This window comes from Haliaeetus albicilla, chromosome 1, assembly GCF_947461875.1.
Source record: "Haliaeetus albicilla chromosome 1, bHalAlb1.1, whole genome shotgun sequence".
NCBI classification, from domain to species: domain Eukaryota; kingdom Metazoa; phylum Chordata; class Aves; order Accipitriformes; family Accipitridae; genus Haliaeetus; species Haliaeetus albicilla.
This window is the reverse complement of record NC_091483.1, coordinates 36,433,994-36,457,462: the sequence shown is the minus strand read 5'-3', so window position 1 is coordinate 36,457,462 and position 23,469 is coordinate 36,433,994. Positions and strand designations below refer to the sequence as shown.

General features: G+C 40.9%; 1 long non-coding RNA gene across 2 annotated transcripts; it reads right to left on the bottom strand.

Annotated features, from left to right (window-relative positions):
- Positions 1-774: 774 nt before the first annotated feature.
- LOC138685712 (uncharacterized) lies at positions 775-22,964 on the bottom strand. 2 transcript variants are annotated; one of them, XR_011325105.1, is made up of 4 exons: positions 22,888-22,964; positions 18,285-20,639; positions 18,065-18,185; positions 775-2,376 (listed from the first exon to the last, which is right to left on the bottom strand). It is a non-coding gene; the product is annotated as an uncharacterized lncRNA (long non-coding RNA). The 2 variants fall into 2 exon arrangements; XR_011325104.1 differs by having other exon boundaries at positions 18,065-20,639.
- Between the last annotated feature and the right edge of the window lie 505 nt (positions 22,965-23,469).

The window sequence follows — 23,469 nt, the reverse complement described above, 5'->3', positions numbered from 1 at the left end:
GCAAATCTTCTCTTTACCAGTCAGCTTTGCATTATAAATTAAAGCTGACAAAGTAAAGATAATGCTTAAAAACTTTGCACCTTGAGGCAATCAAGTAACTCGGCATTTCCGCAGTCAATCAGATGCAGTACTTACAGCTTCACTCACTGTCTCCTAAGAAATATGTTGTTTTGCTTCTTGGCTAAACTGTTGACTTGGGATGGAACATGATTTCCAGGCAAAAGGCAGAACAGAGCACAGACCTGTTTGATTCCTGGCTTGGTGTCCTGTTGTTGGCTTAAACAAAGTTTCAGTTTAAATTTTTTGGGGTTGTCTTTTTTTTTCTTTCTTTCTTTTTTTTTGTTTTTTTGAAGGTTTGTCTCATGTTTCAGTATTATCTGTTAAAAATACTGTGCCGCTTAATGCTATCACCCACACCCCAACAGCACTTTAGCACTTTATCACTTACTCCCTTTCAAGCAGAAGAGGAATTTTTCTTGGTGTTAATGGAAGTGCAGTCAAGGGCTGTGGGGGACCCCTCTGAGAAGAGAAGCACATACCATACGCTGAGGTTAGTTTAAATCAGTTAAACACAAAAATAAAATATTTTATTAACATCGGAAATGATCCAGAAGAATCTGCAGGCTACAAAGCAGCATAATAGCCCTCAGATGGTACAATTACCCAGACAACTGGAAAAACTTGCAATTATACAAATAGGGTATAGCATTGTGAAGCTGATAGCAATGTAGGAAGTTACAGAAAGGTATTGCTCTTCTAGGGGATAAAGGGTGAGCATGTTGCAATCAGCAGCCAAACTTGGATAACGTGATATCTAACATATTAAATAAAGATGTTCAATGTTTCTTCATAACAAAGTAGAGGAGTCATAAATCACAAAGTACTGATTCCTTTGGGTACCACAATTCTACAAGTTTGAAGACAAAGAATATATCAACTTTCATTCTCATTCTCATTATAATCTCCACGTAGTAACCTTGGGGTCGGAGAGAGAGGTGAGAGCCTATGGAGGTATGCCTTCAATGAGGGAGAAGTGATTTTGCTTTAGATTGCTTGGGTTTCTTAAAAGAAGAATCTGCTGCCTGAGTAATTGGGAGCATTTTGCCTTGTAGGGCTGAAATAACAGAAAAATTAAATAATTTGGAGATTATTTTGTAACCAAGACTGCCCTTTAAATTTATCCACTTTCCCTATCAAATGCTCCCTTCCAAGAACTAATTACTGAGTCATTCTCTTCCTGTGTCTTGTAAGTACTGTTTCTTTCCATCTTCAGGGGGTTTTGTGTTTGCACAAACCACTCCTGTTTCTCCACGCTAACACACTTTAGCTACTAAAAAAACCCAAACCGTAGATGGGATAATTCAAAGTGACCAGACATCTTGTGTCAGAAGAGAATTAGCAAGCTCCAATAACTGTCTGGGCATTTATTTGCTATCATTTACCTGATCATTTCAAAGTACTTTTGAGCCATTAAAACTTTACAACATCCCACGAGGTTGGTGTTTTTAACCTTCTTTCACAGACAGTAAAAATGATACAGAAATAGCTTAGCCCCTTGTGCTGTAGGTCATATGGGCAGTAACAGAGAGGGGTCATAAACAAGCTGACAAGGCTATAATGTTCCAGCCATTAGACAACACCACCTCCTTCTGGAATGAAAAGTCAGTAACACGGCTCTCTGATGCGGGGCGGGGGGGGGCGGGAAATCACTGCAAGTTCTTGAAAACGATTACAAGGCAGCCTTCTCTAAAAGTGGAGAGCGAAAGGTGAATTATGAAATGCACCTTATGAATCACATAGTGTATATTTTTACATTAACATAAAACCAATCAGGTGTTTAGCTAGTGTTCTAAACAATAGAGAGGGATTCATGAAAGAAGCACCTGCACCTTGGCATCTGCATCTCCCAGGAGCTGTGCGGGTACAAAGAGCCTGCGTTTGCAGCAGGATCAACTGGAGCACCAAGAAACTGGGTGGGAATGCAGGCTTTCATGGGCTGCTCCATCTCGGGTCCACAGTGAAGCTGCACGCAGCACTGGCTCCTTTACCTGCTTGCTGGTTGGGTCTTGCAGCCTGCGAGGCTGCCTCCAGTACTTCGGGCTGAGCAGTTCAGGGGCAGGTATGCTGCTGTATGTATAGCCACCTCGTCCATCTGGTGAAATGCCATGCGTGGTGGGAGGAGGAGGTTCTGAGAGTACATCTCAGAAACTGCTTCTGAAGTTCCAGCTCTGTGGGGAGAAGACTATCCAAGCAGATTGCATCCAGCACCCGGGATGTATGGAGCTGAGATCATTACAGTGTCGTGACGACCACAGCGAATGCTGAACGGAGTCCAGGCTGTTATTGCATAAGACTCGAGCACTTTCCTGGCAGTGACTGCAAAGAATATGAAAATGTTGAAACTGAATTTATTCTGTTTCAACATCATCTCTCAGAAAGAGTCAACCGGCAATGGAATTTCAAGGGGGGAAAGCTCCTATAAAACTAATGGCTTTTTACTCTCTCTCTCTGTCAGCAGATGATAAATTCCTGGTGCTGGAGGTGCATCTGAGCAACTTAGAACAGAGTTCTGGAAGTCATGAAGAAGCAAGAGAGGTTTCAACCAAGGCTTAATCATTCTATTCTCAGCCCTTGCTCTGTCCAAAGCTCTGCTGATTAGAAGCCAGCAAGAATTTTTCCTTGAAAAAGGCAAAGGAAAACATCAAGATAATCTTGGTTTGCAACTTGGGATCCCACATTAACAAGAAACTGAAGCAAGACAGATTAAAAGTAATATTTTTTTTCAAAGTCAGATGCCTGACGTTCAGCACCTAAATCTGTTTTTTGAAACTTGTATGTCTACTCCCAAAGCCAGCATAAACTGGCTGACTGGGGCCTCTGAAACGTATGCCGCATCGGCTGACACATTAATTTGGAATCATGAGTTTAATTAGACTGACCCCAGTTAAAAAACTTTCTCTAAGTGACTCACCAGTGATTACAGAAAAAACAAGTCCTACGTCTCCTCTCTCCCCGTTGCTATGTTCTGAACACAAGAGCAAGCAAACCTATACTCCCCCCCTGCAACTCCTCAAGTCACAGAAAACTGCACCGCTTCTGGAAATACATTCCGCAGCCTAACACTAACTTGTGCTAGTCACTGCAAAGTAGGTCTCGACAATCTAGAGCAGAACAATGCAGAAAGAAGCTGATTTGAAAATACTTCCTGAACAATCATTAATAACAAGTACCTGCTATAAACCTCCTGTGCTACAGCTGAGAATACAGAGGTGAAAACATATTAATACTTTATCATCATTCTCTAGAACTTTAAAATATAGATCCAGCATGTAGGCATATAGATCAGATTATTGAATTTCTTATATTTAAATATTTTTACCATTTTTTAATAAGCTCCCCTCCAAACATCTGGAAATTTTAATTTTTAAAAAAATCAGTCTTTTTAGCAAATGGTAGAACAGCCAAAGGTTTCTTGCCAATCAAAACATTCTCAAATACTGATTTTATTTTTTCCAAAATTTCATAAATATTTTCAAAAAATCCTCATGATCTTTTTTTTTTCCCTGAAATGGAAAAGTTGGGTTCAAGCAGCGCTGCCATTACAGAGAAAGACAGGAAAGACAACCCTGTTCCTGAGGGAGACATTGAACAGTCTTCATATGCATTAACCATTCCCTTTCTGCGTTGCCCTTCATCCAGTCCATACTTTTGATTTTTGCAGTAGAAAAAGCAGGTGTCCCCCAGAAAAATTGCCTGATGCACCTCTGGAGTAGCTCTAGCCAACATATAGTCTTTACATAGAACTTGGTTGACATGCTGTGGAAAAAATAGCTTGGGATCACCTAATTAAAGACAACTTAATAACGTGAGCAACCTTTTTTTGGCGTAGGAGGTTACATAAGGATGGCTTATCAAAGAAATTTGTACCGAAGTCTTCATTTCCTTCACCTTGCCCTTTGTGTTGCTATATTTTGTCCCATCTCTGACACACCATCCGGAAGGTCCACCCATTTTCCCCAGGATGATATTTCAATCCTTCCCTTCGCAGACAACGACTCCCAACTGGTTTCCTCAGCCCGTGCTTTTAGCATGCTGGGACTTCTGGTGACAAAGTTATCAATGGCACAATTAAACGGGAACGCTTTCCAGATGGCGGCTCTGTGGCCTCTTCTTTAACCTGTTCCTTACCACTTGACAGTCTGCCTACAAATCCCCATGTCCCTCAGGTTATTTCAGTCTCCCACACAGCTCAGTGGCACTGAAGTCCTGCTAGATTAAATCTCTACATTTCACTTCCTTTGAAGAGGAATTACCTTGTTAAAGAGAAATACCAGTTAACCTGGTACAATTCACCTTTGAAAAACTCCTGTTGCTTTTATTTTTTCCATTTTCTACTTGCCTTTCTATCTCTGTTCTCTATTGTTTCAAATCCTTGCATACTACTCAGGTGACACTAACGGGCTGCCCAGATTATTTTTCCCTTCCTTCAACAGAGGGTGTTACAGGCATTATCCCCCAATCATGAAGTGCTACCTTTGAGTTCATAGATTATTAAAAATCCTTTCTACCAGACTTGCAATTTCCTCTGCCAGATCTTGGACTATTATGAGATGGACATTATCCAGCCACTCTTCCTTTGCAAACACATTCATTTGCACTTCTACAGTTACTCCTGACTAACTTTGTCCCCATAGTCTACCTTACAAAATACAGCCTCATTATAAAACAAAACCAAAGTATTCTTTAGTTTGAGGTCATACTTGGACTACCTTTATCTTCATTCCCTCCTTATTTGTTTGGGGGCAAGAGGGGATTTTTTTTGACACCACTACTAACCAGGGTGAAGAAGTATATTAATTTTGGAAATGGTCTCGTCTCCAGGGACAGATCTCAACACATGCCTTTTAAGGGTTCAGATAAGCCATTGATGGCATTGTGTTATGTGGCAGGAAGGTCCTCATACTTGCAAATACTCAAATCCAAAGCTTCTCTGCCTGGGAATTGCACTGGCTGATACAGCAGTAATCATCTAAAACCAATATTTGGTCCAAAAGAGAAAGGAAAACCATTCCCACATTCATTTCAGCTTCCAATATATTTGTCATTTTGAGTATCTATGTCAGCAAAGACTGACCAGAAACCGTTTCAATGACTAGCTTACCTTAGGTGCTGCAGCGTCCCCGGAAGAGCTCCATCTGAGTAGAATAGCCCCGTCTGGGGCTGACGTGCCTGGGCCAAATCCAGTGTTTCTGCAGAGCATCCCTCACCTTGCAGCTCACCTGGAGCACACCCTACACTTCCTGCAACCTGTATAGCCCAAGGCCACCCACCGCCCAGCAGACAAAACAAGTGCACACAGTAAATATAGGAAAAGTAGGGAGAATTTAAGGATTATTTTATGTTTCTCACAGGGAGAGCCATAGGCAGCTATTCATTAAATCCTCAAAGCCCTCTTCCAAGTCCTTCTGGCTTGAATGGTTAAGGAAGAGCCTCCCTTCTCTGTCTGAAGCTCCTTCCATCTTCACCATGCCAAAACCCCAGATCAAGCCTCATTTAAGCAATATACAAGGAGCAATTTCAATCCACTTAATATGTGCAATCAAATAGCTCACTGCTCAGTATATTCCAGAGTTTGGGAATGCTTATGAAGCTGCCACAAAGCTTTCAGTGCACTGCAGAGCTCTGCTTTGAACTGCCAAAGAAACTGGAGGTTCTTGCCATAAAATTGAAGTCCAGTGTGTCACAGAGTGCACATTGTTTTGTCTAATTTGAACCTGGAAACAATTTTTATGCTTTTTTCAGAACTGGTGAGTAACCATTGAGCGACCAGGTTCATGTCTCCATGTTAGTACTGAAAGAGATTTTTCACAGTGGGTTTGGCCTTCTAAGAACCATCCACCCCATGATGCCATCTCCTCTCCTAATTTCCACCTATTAAATTTCATTAAAGAACAGCTGAAATGGAGGGTGCTTTTTCCTCACATCACCCCTCTGAGGAAACCTTTTCTTTTAGCTTCCACAAAGATTTTATGAAAGACTGAGAGAGAGCAAGGCATCCCCATGACAACCTCTGTAACACATTGGTCAAAATGGTATATTTTTAGCCGGTGTCCATAATTTTTTATATTTAAACTAAACAGTATTTCTGTGAACTATATTCCCATGAGAGCTGCCTAACCTGGCAGTGGCATGATGGTGTTCCCAGGTGCTACACGCTGAAGCAGTGCTAGCAGCAGACCTTTGCATCGGGATGCCCTTGGTACAAGGCATGCAGTACATGGAGTGCTCCTGGGCTTCTAAGGGCTTTAACAACATATGGACATGAGAAATGTCTTCTGGGGCCAGACCGGCCATCCACCTAGCCCTATTAATCTATCTGTGACAGTAGCTTTTTGTAAATAAGTGTGTACAAGTATCAATGCACAAATATATTTGGCAGAGCTTACTCAATTCCTGGTGTTGCAATCATTGCAATAGAGTACTCTTTTGGGGTTGGCAATGTACACCTTTGTATCATGATCTGTACAATCCTAATGACCAAATAAAATAAACTCGGTCAGTTTAATCCCTTGAGCTGTCCTGAAAGAGTCTTTCTGATTACAAACAACAAGCAGGCAGCACCTCTTCATTAGGAAAAAGAGAGAGAAGTAATAAATGAGCATACAAAACCCATGGGCTAAACTGGCTTATTAAAATGTATTAAGCCTGGCTAGCATATGACATCAAGCAGAGCCAAGAACATGGCTCTAAGTGGGCATGGAGGGAGTCTCTCTTTTGCTAGTCGACTTTGAAAGAGAGAGAAACCCACCAAAGTAAACTGTATGGGAAGGAAGAGGGAGGTCCCCAAGCACCTCCGAAATCCCCTGGGGCTGCATGGCATGGCTGTGGCTGGCCTGAGGTCTCCTGGAGAAAGGACACCCTGAAGACTTCTCCTCCCGTGGTGCACCCCATCTCCCCTCACCAACACCTTTCTTGGGGGTGCAGTACAGGCAGAGGTACAGGCTCAGCTGTCAATCGGAGACATCAATGGGGTCATGAGGCAACCTAACTACAACAGCCACCAGGCAACACAGGAGTATACCCAAATCAAAACTTTTTTCTTCTTTTTTTCTATCAGTCCCTTTTTTTTGTGAAATACTGGTAATTTCCAGAGAAAGCAGCCAGTTTTCTTGGAGGTAGGTGTTTGGCTGAAAATGAAGTACTTTTTGTCAAAAAGTAGGTTTAGTGAAGAATACTTGACCAGACCTTCTTCCAATTTCCTGCTCAGAAAAGCCTGTACTGGCCTGTGGTCCCTCTCTTCTTATCCCTGGACTTGCACGCACTGCCAGAACTTGTGACTGGGAAGGAGCTACCTCTCACACTGCTTTCTAGCTTTGGTCTTGTCAGCAGAGAGGAAAAGAGAGATGGAAAGGGAGATAGTACTCAAAGAAGGCAGAATCCATAGAAACAACAAATAATGAACACAGACAGACAACTTAGAAGTGAAATACTATAAAATTATATTGTCAGATGTTCTCAAAAATGGCCCACAGTGGAGAACTGGCTAGTCACACAGAGCTGGCTCTCCCTAGTCCCAGCTATTAAACTGTTATGAAGCTAAAATTGCATTAAATAGTTTCCTAGCTTTACTTTTCCATGTATGTAATAACTATCCACACCACAAGGGTGTTTCACAACTGCAAAATGGGAAGAGGAGATATACACAAGAAACTCTGTATTAAAATGTGATCCACGCTATGAAAAACAAATGAGAACCCTGGATCTGACCTAACTGTGAAGTAATTTCAAGTGATAATAAGATACCAATGATGAATTTGTTAAATCTGGAGTACATGTGGAACTCATCTGAAGCATACAGCCGAAAAATAAATACACTAATTTCAAAAGTGATGTAATGTGACATTTTGTCCATAAGCAACTAGCTGAGGACAGTCTAGCCTGCAATTATATTTTTGTAGACATAAGTTTGGTAAATGTTTTAATGCATGTTAATATTTCTTATTTACATAATAGTTCAGCAAGACAGCATTCCCCTTTTCAATTTAGAGACACCAAAAGTCACACTGCCTGGTACAGCAAAGGTCTACCAGCCCTAGAAGATACATAGACAGACTTTTAGTCTTTTAGCTCAGAAGAAAACCAAATACCAAACTCTTTTCATATACATCACAATTATTTTGAATTGATCGTGCATTTCTAATATGAGCATGTTCAGAAAATGCCTAGATCCAATCCTTACTGTAACCGTGTTGCCAACAGGTCCATAGCAGAACCAAAGAAGTTAATCTTCTGAATTCTTTTCCAGCACGACATTTCTATGATTTCATCCCACCAAGTATGTGCTGCCTTGTTCTGAACCAAGCTCCAATGTGCCCAGACTGTCCTTCCTAGATTCTGTCTAATCTCTTCTTGAAAGACCTCAGTGACAGCAATTCGGCTACTTCCCAACAAAGTCTGTTCCAAAATCTAAGCCTTCTGGATATGTCTACAGAGTATCTCTGTTTTCCATCTACTATGTATTTTGTATTTATAGTTCTTTGTAGTTCTTTGCACTTTTCATTACTGGCATTTCTGGACAAGGTTTTGCAATAATTTATCCCATTCTTATACACTGATTTCTGCTTATTCACTGGATAAGGAACTTAGGCCTCTAAGATGGATTTCTTTTTTTTCTGTTCCAGTGCTAGGAGCTTACAAGTCAGGTGTAGAGATGCTGAGCACTGAAGGACTGATGGATTCGGATGTAAGTACCTCTAGTCAATGAGACTCATCTAGATATAAATCTGTTTCAGAAGAAGGGACAGCTTGAAGTGAAAATAGGAATAATTCTATGATAATCCTATGGTTAGATAAGCCTTCAGTGGCTAAAATAGCATATGCCTTTGCATTGGTTAGCTTTCAGCGAAGGAAAACTAGATGCATCCTCCTCATCATCAACAGTATAATTACTGTCAGGGTGCTTGCTGCAGGTTTTGTTTCTAACAGGTTTTGACTTTACATAACTCGGAAACATTTGCCCACTTAACAGAGACTTCATTTTCACTGTACAGCAAACAGTTGAAATATGTGTATGTTGCCATGTCATATAGATAATGTTAAAAATCAAAGCATTTTCTATTCCTTATTTTTTGCTCCATCTCCAGAGCATCACTCCTTTTCTTTCCCATAGCCTAATACTGAAGTCTGAAGTCCAAGTAACGGTTAAGCTGTACTTTTATGCCAAACACTAATAATCTATCAATAAGAGGGGAAGGGACAGAGATTTACCAAAACAACAGATGACTAGTGACTCCAAAGTACTGTGACAACGAAAAGAGGGCATTCTAAATTTTCAAGGACTTTTTGGAAAAGCTATTTTGGATTGCCCTGTGGAGAAATCATGAAGCAGGAGGCATATGTTACACTGCAACCTTTCACAACACAACAGCCTAAGGGCAGTGAGAAGATTTTCATACTGCTGAGGGCAAGTGGTCCGTGAGTCCTACAGTAAAATATTCTGTGTCAGAAAAATGACCTCGATCTTTGACCTCTGCATGATTCATATTCTTTCAAGTTAATACTGGAGACAAAACATATGAAAATAAAGTTATGATGAGTGTTTAGCTGTAAACACAGGACTGTCTGGTCAAAAACACATGTAATTTTTGCTCCCTTTCATTTACCTTTGTCTTCCTGCACGTAGTGTTACCACTGAGAATTAAATCCCTAATAAACTTCTGGATAGGTTTTCAGGCTAAATTCAGTTTATTGAGTATTCAAATGGATATTTAATGAACATGGGACCCACCCTAAAACTCTCACAAAAAATTATGCTTTTAATCTTAATTATTTAACGTATAGCAAACATTTTCTTAAGTGTGCTTTTAGGAACTGAAAACTTGACCAAAAGAAATATTTCTATTGATTTCACAAACTAGGAGACATGTTACCTTTTTTTTAACATCATCTTTAAAGACTTGCCATACCTGTATGGCAATCATGTAGGCAAAAATTTCCCAACCAATAAATATTTGATAAGCACAGCCACTGTAAATATCTGGTTGAACATTTCTAAAGAACATCATAGAAGACAAGCACTGTGTTGCTCCACCACATCTGAAAAATCTCTCTGTTTTCGAAACGTTATTGCTTCCTTCCAAAAAAAGAACAGGCCAAAACAAATTATAATTCCAGTCCATATGCTGATAAGGTTTCAGAACAAGCTGATTTAGCACTGACAAGAAAGGCAAACAGTAAGTCAGGCCCTCATCTACACCAAGTCTCTTTTATGCTAATTTAGCATTGTAAAAAAAGCCCTTTCTGATGTACAATTTGTATTTCCACCCATACAAAGACCGTTTTACCTTGCCAGAAGAGTAGAAAAAAGCCCTGGTAAATGAAAACAAGCCCAGCATTTGTGTATGAAGTGTAAGTGTCCCCTCTCTTCTCAGTCAATGGGACGAAGTTTACAAGTAATACCTATTTTCATAACAGGAATCCCACATGCACACTCGTCTTTACATAATTGCTTACATTTCTATTATTATGTCATATATACGGGTAGGACTCAACATCCCACATGCAAACACCAACTTTGCATCTTCAGTTACAGCACCTGCATGTTAAAAACCAGGCCTGGGCTTAGTATTACCCCTGGATTTCTATGATCCATACACCAGAACTGTAAGCCTGGTCTTGAGTGTCACCACTCTAAAATACTTCCTTGCATAACATCCCAGCAGCTACCAAAAGCAATATGAGTGCACCAAAGACCCCACCTAGAGCATGTGAAGATGCTTACTTCTGTTTAAATTTCACAAGCATTTTCTTAGTGTGCCCAGGTCTGCAAGATCTGTAAACTCCTCATGGAGTGCAGCAAGTACCAAGTGCCTTGGGTCAGGACACCTACCCAGCAAAATGCACCATCCTCCCCAATGGGTGGGATTAGTCCCTGAAGACAGGGCCTCTTGCAGAGAGTCTTGAGCTGCCCCATCCACGCTGGGACTCCTTACAGTGGTGCCTTCTGCCACACAGCCACAGTGAGGTGGACAGGCTTTGCACGCGTCTAATAAGTCAACATTATGATGGGAAAAATTCACCCAATGCCAAGAGCTCCAGCAAGACCATATAACACTTCATTTGTGTGCTAAAAACTCAATAGGGATTTAAATGAATTAGATCCTTGTCCACAAGACAAAGTTAACCCTTGCTGAATAAACATTTTTTTATTAGTGGATCAGAATTAGGTAGGATATGTTTCTTACAAAGCAGTTTTATTTGAATGTCAATTAAATGACTGACAAACTGTGTCTTCAAATGTTTCTTTTTCATAATTTGTTTCTTCTTTTTTTGTTGTTTTATGAGTGCAGTGCTCCACCAGGGTCGTCTTTGTGTAGCAAAACCAAAGATAACTTCTAAAACCAGAAGAAATAAATCAGAATGCTCGAAGTCAAGGCTCTCCAGTTTCACTTGAAACAGAGAAAACACATTACAAAGTATAGCAAAAGTTTGCCAAGTCTCTTTAATGACCCAGAAACTGGTTATGATGTACTGAATTTTGCAAGTTAGTAAATCTGTCCATATACACAATAGCAAAACAAAATTTGGGACTCTGTCACCAACTGGATTTTCTGTTCAGAATTACACAGATCCAGCAGCCTAGTGACTCCTGGGGAAACCTCTTGGGGGTTAACTGGATGAAACCAACAGGCACAAGAAGATATTATCCACAGACACCAGCAGATGCATCCTCAGTGGAACATTTCTGCCAGCCATGCTGCAGAGTTGTCTACAGTCACCCCTGGCCCTCAAAAAGCTTTGGTGAAACTGGAGGGCTAAAGCCAAATCTCCATCCTGGTGTTTGTGCCTGCCTCCTCCTCTTGCCTGTGTACTCTTGTCAGTGTCCTTGCATGTGAAAATAATTGTGCTGTTTCATGCTCCCTTATGGAGCAGTCGAGGACAAAGCCGCAAAAGTTGCTCTCAGATGTATCATCTCTTTTTTCATTAGCACAAGGCATAACTAGGACCTGACCCAAAGCCATCCCAAAACAGCTGATGTCTACCCATTCACTCCTCTGGGCTTTTGACCAGCACAGGTTCCAGGTTAGCATAAAACACGGCACAATTCTTTTCACACGCACGTACACTGACAAGAGGCCACCATCATTTTAAAGATGTACATGCTGTGCTTATCAAGGCCAAGGGGTCTTAACCATAAGAAATGACTAAATTTGTATACACAGGAGGAGGCTGGAAAATGAAATTACATTTGCTACAGAAAATCCATCTTTGTTTTCCAAGCTGTTCTTGCTTTCATGCTCAAGTGTTTCGTGTCTCCCTCATCAGTAACCACCATCACTTGGGAACAGCTGTGTCCTTGGGTGGACACACAATTCAGGATATTATTGCTGCAGCTTCTATGTGTCTTCCTGGCAAATTTCTGTCTTAATTGTACTTCTTTCCTAAAGAAATGTGCTTTTAAGTCAATCAGGGTTTGCAAACATCTCACCAAGTCAAGTGAAGTCCAAGTGGGTGAAAGGCAGTTTTATTTTCCTGCTACAAATTTTCCAGTCACACCTATTTTTATGTTAGCAGGGGAAACCTCCATGATTTAGTAACTACAAGCCATTTAACAAACATGAACTCAAACAAGCACTTGTAAAGAACAAAAACAAATGCTTCACTCTGAAAGGTATGTTTTCCTTCTAAACACTTCTTCCGTTAGAATAGAAACATAAATTTAACTGATTTTTACATTTTTTTATTTTTTTTTAACAAAAAGTTATTCCCTCCTCTCCCATCCCAGATGGCTAGATGTTGACTCAGTGCAAGGAACTTGGGAGGTTATACAAACACGAACCTGGTTTGACAATCCATTATAACTTGGCTAATGGCCCTCCGTCACCAATAATCAAGGCTCTGCTAACACTTTCATTCCTTTATTTCTTATTTTTGCTGAGTACATTGTACTCTGCTCAGCTGAATCACCAGGATTTCTTTTCTTTCAAGAGGGCCCTTTTTTTTAAAGCCTCTCTCTTAAGGGAAAAATATTTATTTGTCAAATGAAGCCCTCGAAGGGCTTTGCCTCTTGCAGGTGAATTTTCAGAAATGTAAGTTTTCAGAGCGGTTTCAGGCATAATTTTCTCTCTGCTCCCCCCTTTTCAAATGGCCAGCTGCAGCACCTAATCCTGTATGTCTGCACTGCCCCAGCACTACTTGATCAAAAATCCGAAACCGAGATTTGATCTTAACAGAGATGCCAAAGTCCTGAGTCTGCCCCATACACAGTTCCTCAACGATAATGGAAAACCTCCAAACAAAGCAATCCTGCTAATTCAGATTTCCTTATCAGCTTCTTTACAGGGGGCCTGAAATATCAGTTTTAAAGGGATATTGGGGGTTTTTTTGATTGGTGGGGGGCACAGTGTCAGCCTGTGGGCTCAGCTTCTCCAACCACCCAAGTTCAGGCTCTCCCAGGGGAAACCTGGGGATCCCACCCAGACGCGCAGTGGCATGGTGAAGCAACAGTCCGGCCACTGACTCGTGAGCTTGCGTGGATCGCTGCAGAGAAAACATAACTCCACCTTGGCTTGTCAGTACAGGTGTCTCCAAAGAGGCTTCGGCATGGCCACAGGCTCTGCTCTTGCCCTGCTCCTGTGCAGCAAGGAGCTGTGGCCGTGTGAGGGATGGAGTTCCCAGGGACTGGCACCCCAGCACCCGTCTCGGCAAAGGAGCCTGCCAGGGCACTGACCTGGCACACAGATCACATACAATGCCGGGGGGACGCGTGTCCTGCTTCTTGCCAGGCAATACATCTGCCCTGGCCGGTTTCCAAAGCATGTCATACCCATGCATCTATCAGTGTGCTGCACCACATGCTGAGTTGAGGTAAGTAAAGCTTGGCAAGTTTGCATCTCCCTGCAGAGTATCGCTACTGCAGGCAGGAGCACCTCTCAGGCTGGGCGAAACATAACGAATGGGGCCCTCTGACTTCTCCCAGTTGGGGTCTCTTTGATGAAGCAAAGCAGGACTGAATAAATAAACTCGTCTTACCCAGCCTCTGTGGGAATCCAAACATTTCTGAAGATTTTGTCATCTGAAGTTGAGTACAGAAGTGAGGGTAACATTGAAAAGATCCTGAGGGAGTAAAGCTCTATTTAAAAGAGAAATTACTTAGGATCTCTGGAACTTAGTCTCCCAAAGCCCTCAGACGTACGGTCTTAAATCACTTATGTGCTCTCAAAGTCTGGGAATTTAGGAGTTTCAAAGGGGTGTCAAGGCCTTCATCCAGCCAGTAATCTTTAAAATTGTCATATTTGGACCCTCTGCAGCGTGAGGTTGCTCTGGCAGGGGGTCACAGCACTGGAATGGAGCTGACGGGATGGTGGTCATCTCCTGGAGACCAGTGTCACCCGCAGGTACGTGGCAGGCAGAGGGCAGCATGCCGGCAGGGCTGGGGACCATGCTCTATAGGGCTGTCAGCAGGACAGGACAATGTGGTGCGGCCCCACACACCACAGCATGCTCCTACCTGCTGGGATGAGCGTGGGGACAGCCAGCTCATCTCCCACTGCAAAACAGCAGAGAAAAGATCTACCTGCTGAGGCAACGCTAGTGTGCCTGCCTCACCTCTGATGCCGCAGAGAAGGAGAGGGGCCCAGCTTTCAACAGCGGGAGCATCCTAAAGCACTCACAGAGCCAAACAGTCAGGGAGCCAAGAGACATGTGGAGGGAGCCAGCGGAGAGAGCAGCATCCAATTCAGCAAATCCCTTAAGCATGTGTTTAAATGCTTTCCTAAATCCGGACCACAGGGCGTCCACACAGATGGCCCTCACTGATCCTGGGATACCTGCTAGTATCCCATGAAGGGACAAGGAGGTGGCTCAGTCCCCTGCAAAAACAGGCAATGGAAAGTAAAGACAGCATGGGGACACGGGCAAAGCCTGCAGCCCTCTGTAACAGAGATGATCTGCATCCAGAGGGATGCTTCTCAGAGAAGTTCACTTCTCTGGGCAGTCACATTGAGTTATTACCATACAGTATCTTTTCTCACTTGCCATGTGTTTTTTCATATTTTTTTTCTCCTCCTTCTTTTTTTTTTTCTTTTTTTTTTTTAACTTCACCTAATGTTGTTTATTTCAAGTTTCTCAGCTCCACTCTTGAGAGTGGAAAAGCCGTATCCTACATATGTTCTGCAGATTATTGGACCCACCTCCTCCTCCGAGTGTTTCAACAACAATCAGTTGTTTTCTGTGCAGTGAGAGGGATTACAGCCCTGTGGTATCTTTCTACATTCTTTAAAATCTTCTCTCCTCTCTGGGGAAGAATCTGTTTCTGATGTTAATGTGGTGCTACGTCTTTGTGAAGTGTTCTGATCCTGCCTGCTGTCACCACAACATGGTGATAAATTAAGAGTTTAATTTCAGTTTAATTTGCACATGCAGATTAACAAAGGCAGAGGACAGGGCATGGAAGGACAAGAGCAACTCTAATATCTCTGCCTCACTCAGCTCGCTCATGTGTGTCTCTGGGGACTGCAACTGCTTCATCCTAGCGTTGATACACAAAAAGCAAGAAACCTGAAGATTTAATAGAGTTAATATTATTTTGACTCAGATATTATGGAAGGAGAGAGTTTAAGAAAGACTCCTTGCCAACAGACTTAACACAAATCCTTCTCATTTGTTTTAAGTTTCTCCTCTTTGTTCTTAGTACTGCAAGAAGGCACAATGTGCTACATTTTTGAAGTATGCCCTTAACCCCACTGCGCTGAAGGGTGGTAATAAACAACTACTCCAGCACTTTGAGTGGATGGAAACAGAGGTGTTAGCAGGCTCTCACAGTGGAGGCACAAACCCTCCCAAGGTGGTTCGAAGGAGGTGATCCCATCGCTGCCAAAGGCACGATGCAGGATGCAGTACCTCCAGCCATGGTCATGGTCACGCTTGCCATATGGACAGCTGGCCTTACAGACCTTTGCAAAGGCACTGAGTCACTGTGGGGACACTGTGCCTCTAAGGCACCCCATTTCTGAGTCCCTTAGAAGAAAGAGACAAGGTCAGAAAATGTTATAAAGAAAAGGATTGGAGCAGAGACCCCTCAGATCTTCGCAAGACAGTTTAAATTGACTAAAGGGTTAAAAATAGAAGACCCACACTTTGGCTGTAATATATAAAAATGGTGCTAGGCATCAGGAACTTTTCAAAGAGTGCTAATTTATAGATGCTTTTCTAAGGAGGACAAGTGAGTATATTACTTTTCCTTTAAAGTGCAGCTGCAACAGCAAACCACACACACTCTGTAGGTTTTATAACCTTGCTAATTTTCCCTAAGTCTTGGGAGCTATTGGTGGTAAGTATAAAGGTATTTTGTTTCAACCTAAGAAGAAAAAGAAAACTGAAAACAAAAGAATTTGTTTTCAGAGAACAGCTAACAGCCAAACTAAAGAGATATTGAGTATGATCTCCACAGAACAGCCAGCAATGCCAGGGAGACTGATTTATACCACTTACTCTTGATTCAACTGAAGGAATTGGGGTTTTATTTTTATTCCTATTCATATCAATGGGAAAAATGGGCACATAAAGCATGCAGGGACAAAATGACAACCTAAAGGAAACGCCGGATGAATCAGTAACCCTTTTGGCTGCATACAGAAAATCTGTAGCCATGACAAGAGAGATCCTGGGAGCATTGCACTAGATGAGGTACTTGCGTGAAGAGGAATCAAGTCCCAGCTCTGCAACACATTTTCTTGCTTTCATGTTCCCATTTGTAAAACAGGGAGCTATAAAACCAGTTCATTGGGATGTGCAAGAGGCTCAGATACTGCAGTAAGGAGGAGCGTGCAAATGCTGAGACTGAAATCCTCATCTTTCAATCCCATCACCATCTAAAGTGCCAACCAGCCATTTTATTTTATGCCAGCTCTTACAGCTTTGAATGTTGCTTTTGTCCCACAGGAGAAGGAAACTACGGTTTTTGTGGCATCATGTCAGAATAGCTCATCATAAGGGTACCAGCCTAGAGTGGAGAAGACCTGAGTTCATCTTCCCATTTTACCAGCTTTAGGGGAAAAGTTTTGATCTGAGTCAGGAACAAGAGATCTTTGACCGCAGGTTTGCCTAACTGCCTATGCAGAAGGGGTGGAAGCAACTTTCTCTGCAACTAAAACATTTTCTGGGGACATAAAATGAAGAACTTCTGCCCAAACTCTAACCACAGTCCAGATTTTTAGCAAAACTTTTTAGCCATGCCTTAATATGAGGGGACAGGTAGCGCAGAAAGGTTATTTGCCTGTAACAGCCCAAAAATGGAACTGAAGATTTTGCTTTCTCCCAATTCTCTGGACTTTTGTCTTTGCTTGATGGTCTAAGGGAAAAAATCCACTGTCAAACCCCTACGGAGGTCCAAAATGCTACTCATGTTCCAAAATCACTAGGAGAGCTCACATAATAAAATATTTGCTGGAAAGGCACCAGGGCATATTAAGCATAGGGAGGCAGCCTTAACTCTCACTTTCCATACTTTCATGAGCCTGAGTCAGAACCGTAATGTTATTTGAACTATACCTATATGTTGGATTTAACTTAAAGCATTTCTTCACCAGTCCAACACCTTTTTATTTACTCCCATATGTTATCCCATATTATCTCATTAGTTACGTTATTTTAGCTGCACTTAGCATGCAGGTGATATTGCCAAATCGCTACCTAGTCATAAAACTATGTATCCTATTATTGTCATTGGAGTTTTCCAAAATATGCACTAATTCTACCATCTCAAGATATATTTCACCAGTTGAAGAGTACATTATTAAGCATTTCATTACCATAATAAAAATGAAAATGTATGAACAGAAAATCATAGATATTTTGTGTCCTATTCTCATTATTCTAATTTCCATTTGCTTCTGATTCTATATATATCCTGGTTAACAAACATCACACGAGAGTTTTAAAACTAAACAGTCTGGAAATGGGAAAAAGAGTTAAGTAAGTTCATAATGGCACCCAGAGATCTGCTAAAATAATTTTTAAACTGTTCCCGACCAAGCTATAAAAGTACATGGCTAGCTATACTCACCAGCACAAGGGCAAAGATATCATCAGCTTGCTAATACATCTTCCATTTTAAGGCCACCAGTGGTCAAACAGAAGAGTCAGCCTGTTGGGTTTGTTGCATAAGTAGTTATTAGCCACAGCACCTAGCAGAGTGAGGAAAGAATGTTAATGGCCAGGAATGAGTTTGTGTTGCAATTAAGGAGCAGCAACAGAATGAAGGCTATATCCTGTTTTGTCCTTACACTGAGAGATCATCCTCTGGCTCACAGGGAAAACACAAGACCCAGTAAAGTTCTCGAGGCTCTCCTGCTTTCCACCTTGTATTACTGGTGTAAGGCCAAGACTTTTCAGGTGAGTTCAGCATAAAACTTCAGCAAACAAAAAAAAAAGTAAGTTATAAACTTGCATGATGAAAGTTGAGAGAGCTGTCTGGAACTTATATAGTCATTTGCTGAATTCAAAGAAAAATAGTTTATCCTTTAAACCTTTACAAATGAAAACTTTATATTTTGGAATTAGTCAGCACAGCCCACGATTCATGGTGGCTACTTCCTTTCTTAGACACTGCACATGAAAGGCTTTCTGAACTTCTATATATTCCCTCCTTCTGAAACTAAGCGCTGCTGCAGCATGTGAAATAGGTTTCCTAATCTACAGCATTCATGTTATATTCAAAAAAGACTAGTTGATAAAAGAGGACCACGTAACATTGGGTGAGATGGCAAGTAACAGATTTGCTGAATTATTTCACAGAGAACAAGATTTTCTCTCTGTCTCATTGCTGAATTTTCAATCACGATTAACTTATTTAATAGAACTGGTGAAATAATAGGCAAAAGTAAACCACATCAGCTCCTTTGATTCATTATAGGCTGTATGGAAAAATCACAATTTGCCACAGCCCTATGAAAAGTGGCAGTGAGACTAAGCCGCAGCAACTGAATTCACCAAAGATCAAAGTAAAAATATGAAGCAAGTATCTTGCAGTGTTAGAGTTTAAAGTGTAGGTTTTTTCAAAATAATTTGCAAAGATAGGCCAAACGTTGCTGGTCTTAAAAAAATGTGCATCCAGTCTGCCAACTCAGTTCTGCTGAGCAGCAACAGATAGGACAGGATCTTCAAGCTCACAGCAGCTAACTTCAGGAGCTTATTTCAGCTCTAATGAACCTTCCCAAGTACATACTATGCGCTGGAGTATGTATCAATGAAACCATCCACAGCTGTACATAGCACCCCTACTTCCAAACAACTAAATAAAAAGGACAACCAGCAGGGCTTACCTTCTCCTTCCACCAGAGATACATACCTTACAATTAGCATGCCTATGGTTCACAGGGCTGGGGCAGGGGAGGATGGAATAACAAAACACAACAAAGATAATTCTGCTCCCAGAAGAGTGCTGTTCCAGCAGCACCATCATCTCTGGGCTCCAGCAGGTCCATTGCCAAAAGTAGACCAAAATCTTGTCTGTCACCTAGGCACAGTTTTGTGAAACCACACATGCCAAAGCCTAAGAAAGATTGTGCAGAAAGTCAAACTGCATCTTTTCTGAGGAAGAGTTACTGGCACACTGTGTATGAATACATACCTGTAACATAGAATTCTATGCATGTGTCCTTCACATGCAAACAAAAACAGTACAGATCTTTGTTACCAGTCCAAACCTGCACTCTTTTATGTACATCATCTCCAGCCACGCAGAGAAAGTTCAGCAATTATCCTCAAGTCAGGAAAAACATACAGTTCACATGCATTCCTTAAACCCAATGAGAAACAGTGCTCTGCAGTGGTTACTGCACTAGGACTCAGCTGAATCAAAATCTGTATTTGACTTTCCTACAGAGAGATCATGGGATCTTGACTATCCATTTCGTCCCTAATTTCTGAAAACAGAGGGTATGGATGCCAACTATACATTGAAATGTGTAAAAGCTGAGTGTTACAGCTATTTGTGTGTGGAATGCAAATCTTAAATACTATTAATTCCATAACTCTAACCATGTAACTCCATGAACATTGACTTTCATTAACATAGCGTGGAATTATATTCAGTGTCAGGGTGTGAAAGTCTCATAAGAACCCTAAACTACTGTAACTGATAGGTCATGCCAAAAGAGGAGAATGTGTTGGTGATACCTTCTAAATGATAAATCTTCAATTCTTCTTACTGCAACTAATACCCAGCATCACTTGCCAGTTGTTTCAGAGTGTTACATTTCTCAAAATGAAACCTATGCCATAAACGTCTGGTCAGGTGAAGCTCATTGATGTAAAGCAGCCTGTATTTTCTGTCACAGAATTACCTATTAGACCTTGCAATGTTTCAATTATATATTTAACTCTATACTAATCTATTTCATGAATAAGCAAAGAATTAAGATATTGCATAGTATTTTATTGTCAGCTGTCACATAAATTACGATTTTTCTGTTCCACAAACACAAACAATCCAGAGCTGAATGTTTCTTCAAGACAAGGTCAGCTGAAGAAATACCTTCTTTAGGAAGAAAGTGGATAATGCTCCCTTTCATCTGCTTCTGAAACTCCAGTCACCTTCTAGCTTGCATGGCACGAGAAAATACTTCTGAGAAAGGTTGCTGTAATATAAGAAATGAATGCTGGGAGACTTGGAATTGTTTAAAAGTGAAATAAAAATGTAGATATCGAATTCCTTAAAGCCACAGGCTTCAGCTTAGGGCTGGTCAAAAGCCCACTAAAATTAATATGAATTTACCAATTTGCTTTAAGATCTGCCTTTCATAACCATTGTGCGTGTAATATGAGCACAACCACATTTTTGATTCAGTGGGATATACCCCATTTCTCTTACCAGTTCCAGGAAAGGATCAGAGATATTACATGATGAATATGCTGCACTTAGCTGTGATTTTATTGTCCCTCTGTTTCTGCTGCCTTGTAGAATGTGCAGAGAAGCTGGTTTCCGTGATGAGGAGAACAATCCAAAATGAGTAGGGCATAGAAGTTAAACAACTATTATTAAATTCAATGTATATTCATAGGCCTATTGTTTCTATCTAGTCCCTTGAATATTCTGGTTCAGCAGACACCCCTAATATGTCACCAGTCTGCTTTTTCAGCAATGCAAACAGAGGACATCACCACTGATGTAACTGGGTGTATGTCACCTAATTGTTCTGGGACAGCATACTCTATAGATTTAGTATACGACTCTGTATGTGTTATTACTGGGTTATTACTGAAAAAGACATTAATCACCATGACAGACACAAAGCAGCACTATTCGCACTGTCTGAACTGAGACATCAAATAGACCCATTGCTAATTAGAATGATGACAGCCAGGAATTAAAGTTAAAAGCCTCTGTTTTTTCCCACTTCTTAAAATTATCCCTCTCTGTCCCATCCTTTCCCTTCTCACAAATCTGGTAGTAAAACATTAGGCAGCCTCTTCTGTGATTCTGCTAAACAGTTTCTTGTTAACGGACACATAATAACGATGATAAATGAGAGAGAAGAAAGCGGTCATTAAGCTATTAGAAGCTGAATGCACACCGTTCGAGTACACCCAGCATTTATCTTGCTTTAGCTTGCTTTCCTAGGCCAGGAATACAAAACGATACAGAGCAGAAAATGTAAATCATCAATGATGTAATAGTGACCTGTGCAATACCTTGGAAGGGCTTAAGCACATACGAACATTTTCTTTACAAAAAAACCCATTGTCCTATCCTGATATATGAACGCCTGCTTACTTTCTTCATGGCTTTCCAGAATACATTAACCCTGTGTATCACTTAACACTACATAGGCCCTCATATCTCTGTCTGAAAAGATGCAGTGATATTTTCCTGCATGTGGCTGTGCAGCCAGCAGGTTTTGACTTATGGAGGATGGGACTGAATACTAAGAAATGTGGGGGGGCTTAAGTTCTATTTTTTAAACAACTTGTAAGAAACAATCGGCTATACTACCAGTGAATTCTTCCTGGTGTTGGTAGAGAGAAAATGTAAAAAATTAAAAAAGAAAAAAAAAAAGTGCTTCCAGTGATTTGTCATGGGAACCTGGTAAAATCTTGTGCAAGAAATGCACCTAGCAGTGTATAAAATTACTCTGGATGATTTGTCTTTGGCTTGCCAAAAGAGGCATGAAGATGACAAGGAACTTGACACATCTGTACCTGGAAGCTGCAGACACGGAGACCGAGCAGCATGGGAGAGCTTGCTGGGAGATCTGAATGCCCAAGAAGAGCAGACGTGGGCAGAGCTGCCCTCAAAACCAGATGGTATCGAGAGGCAATGAGTGAATCCAGAGAAACAGCTGAGGTGAACCCCTTTCCAGAGATAACCCTTTGCCTGCTTCGTTGAGTAGATTAATGAGCTGACAGATGGTGATGATTAATTTTTTTTTTTAAAAGGCTTTATTGGGAAGAATTTGGAATGTTAATTTCTTCCCTGTTTTCTGAATTTTGAGGTTTGTGTGTTTGTCAAGTCATGCTTTGAAATGATCTTTTATCAAAAGTGGTTATGCTTGGGTTTTTTTAGACAAAACATTTTGATAACATGCTCTGAATATGTTTCAATAACCATTTCAGAACAAACTAGCACTGACATTTTTCAGGAGGTGAAGTGTTGGAAAAAACCAGCTTTTCCCACAAGTATTGTTTTGCTGTGAAAGAAGCCTATGCTGGAATGAAAACATATTTCTTATCAAGTTTCAAAATGCTCATCTGGTAGTTTGGGGGGTTCACTGTTATTTGAGATGGTGATTCATTAGTAGAAGAAAGATCTACTCAAACAGAAAGGGTATCCCACAGAAAAAAACGTTCATGAGTGTCAGAGGTAGTTTGCAGCAGTGATTTTCTTACCTTGGTTAAATGTTCACAGGAGGAAGTCAGAGCAGAAAAGTGATGTCTTCAGTCTTTTTGACCAAAGGCAGCACCTGTGTAGAATTAAACGGCTTGTTAGTGTACATAGCATATCATCTTCTTAGAATATACCTGGGTAAATAAAGAGTTACAACCTAGCTGCATCTGTAATTTCATTGATGTTACTTTTACAAGTCAATATTGAATTAACTGCAGGCTGACAAAAAGACATAACAGAAGAAAAAGAATTTCTCTGCCTTAAGTTAACTTAATATACAATTACAACAATATAGTGAGAAAGAAACAGTGCTTTACAATGAAAACATTCAAATAGTTAAAATAGCAATGCATAAATTTCTGCAAGAAGAAACTAAAATCCTTCACAGGTAATCTTGGACCTAAGCTATGAGTACAGGGCAGAGAAGTGAAAATATCCACCACGAGGACATTAATAACAAGGGAAGTTCAGTTTTAAAAGAGCCACAAGAAGAAAAACATGAATAGCTCTTAATGCTTCTCATAGCAATGAAACAGCCACTTAAATGGAAAATGAAAATTTAAAAAACAAATGGAGTGTAACTT